Below are 5,965 nucleotides of genomic sequence, written 5' to 3'. Positions count from 1 at the left end.
AATTAACTTAAGTTTAAGTTTAATTAGAGGATTTATTGAAAAAATAGGTTGTCAGGCCTTGAAGTGTTTTTTTTTATTTCATTAATTTATTTATTTAATTATTGTATCTCCTGTATTTTTTTTAAAAATGTATTGAGCTGGCTTTACACTAAACGCTTCGGATCGTCCCATTGCTCACTTTCAAGTTTAGATGCCCTTGAAGAGGTGGGCACGCTGAGCTGAAGTTCAAAGAACCGGTCATTTCGAAACAGCATCCGCCCGCGTCACCTCTAAAACAAATTGCTCCCCGGAACTACCCCTTGCAATCTTTTAGTACTTTTATGGACTCGACAGTGGTAATTCCAGCAAAGCCTACACAATCGTTGTGAAATAGTGACTGCCCTAAGTGAAGTAACGAAGGACACTTACTGAGAAGCTTCCATGGAGATATTTTTAATTTAATTTATTCATTTATTTTTTATGTTGGACAATGTGGAAAGAAGTTATTGAAGATGATACATGTTCAGTCAAGTACAAGCCTGTGTAAACAATGGTTTTAGAATAAAAGTTGAATTTGAATCTTTGCGCTTGGAAAAATGAAATATAAAGCAACGATTTAATGCACAAATTAGCAGAAAAGCTTTATACATGTGTTTCGGGGTTACAAGGAATCCCCTTTTCAGAGCAAAAAAAAAAGAAAGTGAGCTTGTAACGAATGTCTTTTTATCTACAAACTCAATTCGTTCGCAATGAAAAAAGGATTCATTGTCATTCCGAAAGACGTGTACACAGCTTTCCTGTTAATTCGCGCCTTTTAAATCGTTGTTTTATATTATTTTAAAGTTTTGGAATGTTTTCACGCTTTAATGTATATGCCAAAGCCAGTGCTGTTGTGAAGAGGACGGGAGGGGGGATGCTGCTTCTCGAAATATTTGGTTTATTATTGTAGAAATTATACAAATTTGCAGTGGTTTCAAAATTTATTGAAATTACATATAAATACTGGGCAAAAGAACAGTTACACATAAGAAAGAAATTTATTATATTAAAAATCAGCTCAACAAACCGTCTGTTTTCTGGTATTTTCAATGCAAAAATTCAGGAAAAAAAAAAAAAACGGCAAGATTCATTTAGGACTTAATATCCATTAATGGGCTGATAGGAGCGATACAACAACTTATATAATTCCTAGAATGTTCAGAAAATAAAAATTCATAATAATTTAAAACGATAATTTATTTTGGACCAATTTGCAAACTATATGAAGTACAAAATTAGTTTATAAATTACTTCAATCATTTACTTGCTGAACTATTGAAAATCCAGAAAACTTCCAAAAAGGAAATCCAACTGGTGAACCGTATCTGAGAAGTGAATGAAATGCGTATAATTAGACTTCTAAATTTTGAAACCTTTAAAAAACGAGAAAAAGAACTTAGAAACTTCCTCAAATAATGAGTTAACCGTCTGCAGTTCCAATTATTATTTCTCGGGTAGAAAAATACTTATACGGCCAGAATGTTGAAGACTGGTGTATTTAACACACATTAGGTCGATTTTTGTTTTTATTTATTTATTTTTTAAATATTTTTAAAATAAGTTTGACTCTGTGACTAAAATATTAAAACTTGTGTCAGTACAAACGACCTAAATGAAAAGCAGCCATATTACACCCACTCAAGTCACAATGGTTAACAAAGGAATAACGCTTCTATAGGGGAATATAATGAGCGACCTCAGAGTCAGGGTGGACCGTAGAGGGTTGAAATTAGTTAAAAACAATGGAAAGGGTCAATTTTCGATTTTGTAGGTACCTACTTTCTGCTTATGAACTACAATGCGCGGCCTACGGCCACACAGAAACGTTTAGGTATCGGACACACTGCAAAATGAAAATATTTTCCGTATGCAATGGCCTGTTTACTCTGATGACCTAAACCCAATTGCACATCCCTGTGATGCTCTTGGCAGACTTGTTTTACAAAGAACCATCCCTCCCCGAATAGTGCAAGAGCTCAAATCGTCTTGAGAGGGGAGTGGGGCAATATCCCTCAAGGATTCTTCGGGATAACAGATTCAAAATGTGCATTAGTGTCAGTGATCATCAACATCACACATCTTATTATAGTACTCATGAGTCTGCATCATTCTGACCTGAAGTTCAATTTTTGTGGCTGCTTGGAAATCATCCAATGATCATCTTTTTTATTTTTAAGTTTTCAATTCTTCGATGTGGCGATGTCTGTACCATTGTGCACTATACAATAAAAACACATTATCCCTACTAAATATGTGTTTAGTTCGATTTTTTTCAATGTCCATTCTTTCCTATTCTGAACAGCTAAACTCTTCCTTAGCAATTGTCAAGCAGTGTAGAACAAATTCCTTTCAAAAAAAACCGCAAATTGTGAATGACAAAATATAAATAGATTAATTCTCATTGCGTGATAATGCACTATTGATGCAATTCTATGCATTATTTAATTCCAAAAGAGTCAAGATGAAATATTCAGAATTCAATACCTTTTCGGACGGCAATTAAGGAAAATATATATATGTTATTACATGACACAGGATGATGGTATTTCAATGTAATTATGTGAGGAAACATTAAAGGAAATTATTAGAGAGCATGGGAGAGGAAATGATTTGAAGGTAGTAATCAACAAAAGAAAACTAAACCTAATCAATGAAGTCAAATATGCTAATAAGTCATCATTATTTTAGTGAACAGCAGTTTTGATTTGAGCAGGTTTAATTGTGGGTCTTGAAACCTGTTCTGCGGTAATGGAACAGTGAAGTATGTTGGTTCTATCGCGTATGGATGATTCTCCAAAATCCTAACAATATTATGTCCCCGTAGCCTAATACTAAAATTATTTAACCCAGAAAGTGTTTTCATGTTTTTAATAGTTAGAAATAACTTATCTGATGTTATTCTACTTTTATTAAAAAAGTAACTCATTTAGGTTTTTCTACAAAAATTTTTGAATAACCAGAAAGTCACACTTTTGGCGTGTCCCCATCCGTTTTTCAAATGGACTTAAATTATTTAAAAATTTTATATCAACATTCCACAAATTCAGTTTGTAATTCAAAATTAAGCATACTTAAAGGTGTAAAATAGTATTGTTTAAATAAATTTAATTATATAAGTCATTGAGGTACATCTTTTTAAACTTTGTCCCCAGGTTTTCATGTCATTCTCCTGTCATAGGAATGAGTTCAATTATTATAGCTAAAAAGAGGAATTTTTAATCTGCTGTTCTATAAAATTGTTTATTATCACCATTTTGTTGGATTCCTTGAGTATTTTGTTAATATGATTTGTCTGCTGTTCTCATTCAAATTTTAAAGTTCAAGAATAGGGTATAAAACATTTTCGTTGTCATTCTCCAGGACAATATTTCTGTTTTAAATAAACGAAAAATTTTAACTCTACTCATAGTGTGTGGTTGAAGTAAGAGGTTAGAATAGAAAAATAACATTATTTACCTTAAATATGATCTTGGGCCTACATAACAGGCAAATTGTGTGGAACTTGTCATACTCCTGCCCTAAAAAAAGTCCTACTCATCTCCTAAAAAAAAGTCAAACTCCTGTCCTAAAACAATCACTCTCCTAGCATTATTTATTAAGCATTGGTACTGCATCCCGTAGAATAGAAGGATTTGTTGCCATTACATTAATTTGAAAATAAGATTGATTGAAAAAAAGAAAGTTAAATTTGGCAGACGGTAAATAAAAAATGTATCAGTGGAATAATTCTATTTATTCATTTTTTGAGCAATCACGTTTGCTTATTGTTCTCATTTGACCGTCTTTGGTGTCCATGCCTTTTTCAGCTCCCACCGTCACCTGCAGGTGCGACTCCGTCCCCCAGTAGCCGCTCCTAGTCGGTGGCGTCCTACACACATGTACGCTCATACACTACGGACTCACACACATATACACACGCCAACGTGCATACACACAGGTCTACGCACACACAAAAACCTACACATACACAACTAATACACACTTCTCCGTTCAAGAGGAGAGGTAGACTTGGAGGGACAGGAGCCGTGACTAGAAACAACTGAGTAGGGTAGTAACCAATGGGTAGGGTTTTGTCGCAACTTGTGATTGCGAAAAACATAATTTGAATTCAAAATTTCAGAATTTAAATTAATTTTTAAAAATTTTTATTTTATTTTTTTTTATTTTTTCTTTTTTTGTTCAGACGAAGCGTTTCAAAAGAGATTTATTAGTTAGACATTTCTTTATCTAAGTGTTGCTCGAGTAGGTAAGTGAAGTTGCTGTAAATTTCGCAGTTGCTTTAAATTAAAAGTAAAATATATGTTGTTAATATTGCTGATCCCCTTTTTGTTTTATGTTTGTACAGTAGAGTCTCAAAAATCCGAGGTAATTGGGACTCGCCCCAGCTCGGATTACTGAAAACTCGGATTATCCCAAAAATTATTTGGAGTTGGACTACCTAAGGACATGCGCTCTTTACTTCCTTACGGTATGAAAAGGAAATATTGTTGTCTCCTCTAAAAATTTATCACTCAAAAATGAACATAAATTTATGTTTTAATTAACCCTAAACGAGTTTTGATGTCGACACGTTCTTGTGTTTAAACTTGCAGGCAACTAAAAACTGCCCTTTGATCGTCCTCGAATAAGTTTTGATGAGTTTTGTCGTGATCATTTGTTTTTATGCGTGAGAGTACATGTATGTACCTCACATAATACAAAAACTTTAGTCATAGATGGAGAAAATTTCGTATATACGCTTCGTAGAGCGTCAAGTTTTGCACTTCCCTTTTAAATCGCAATCGGATATTTAAAAAAAAAAAAAAAAAAAAAACTGCTTGTTCGTCCTTTGAGGCAAAACCATGTTTTAATTTCATGTTATTTTTTGTATCAACCAATCTCCTACTTTCTCCAAGGCTTATTTAATCCATCTCTAACAGTCAAAGAATATCTCATGTCACTTGACAAATGTTATTGACATAAACCTTTCAATTTCTTTTTATTACCTTATTGTATGTTGTTTGGAAAGTTCTACATAACAAAATATTTCAATTTTCAGATTTAAAAACGTATTTGTCTCTTAAAAGTATACCTTAAAAATAACAATAAAGCACCTCGGATTTTTGAGACTCGGATTTTCGAGACTCTACTGTACTTCCTGAACCATAAAATGATTCGCAGGTAATGAGAAGGTAACTTTTCTTTTTGAAAATTTTATCATACTGTGTATGGCTAACTTAAAGAAAGTTTCGTTGAAATGAAAGTCCGTTATTCGGAGTGTAAGCTATTCAGAGTGGAATATGGAAACACCTATATGGAACTTGTGCTCGAAGAAATTGGGGGTGTCCGTAAAGGGAGGTTTTACATAAATTTCGTTTTGTCATTTAATAACCATACTTTTTGATTTAGGCTTCAGTTATTTCTTTATTACTATAGTTACATTTTAAATGGCCCATGAAGAAATTCACTTTGTAACTCTCCTGGTGCTGCTTGCCAGTCTCTTGCTGTATGAATATTTGATCCCCCGGTTTAAGGGTGTAGCATAGTTAAAGTGAGTTCCCTCTAGTTTCCCCTTAATAAGTTCCTAACAAAGAGTAAGAATATATTTTTTTTTTTTTCAGATTTTTTTCAGCATTTTTATTTTTAAAAAATTTGTGACTAAAAAATGTCAGGTTTTTTGGAGACTCACCCGTATGCATCAATAGTTGCAGCATTCAAATTTCCTTTTAAGAAGTTGTCTGAATTTCTGTAAAGATATGTAGACATTTTTGATCAGAGCTGTTCACACGCAAAACGCAAGGTTGAATTTTTATTGAAAAAATCAGAAGCACAGAAATTTTTTTAAATCCTTACAATGCTAGCCAATGCATTTTTGTTCTGTAACCTCTTCCTCCTCTCATATGGCATAACAATGCACCCCCTTCCCCCCCTCCCCAAAAAAAAAACTGTTGAATGAGTCTTTTTTAAT

The sequence above is a fragment of the Uloborus diversus genome, chromosome 7, assembly GCF_026930045.1.
Source record: "Uloborus diversus isolate 005 chromosome 7, Udiv.v.3.1, whole genome shotgun sequence".
In the NCBI taxonomy this organism is placed as follows: domain Eukaryota; kingdom Metazoa; phylum Arthropoda; class Arachnida; order Araneae; family Uloboridae; genus Uloborus; species Uloborus diversus.
The sequence above is the reverse complement of the archived record's forward strand: the minus strand, read 5'-3'. Positions refer to the sequence as shown.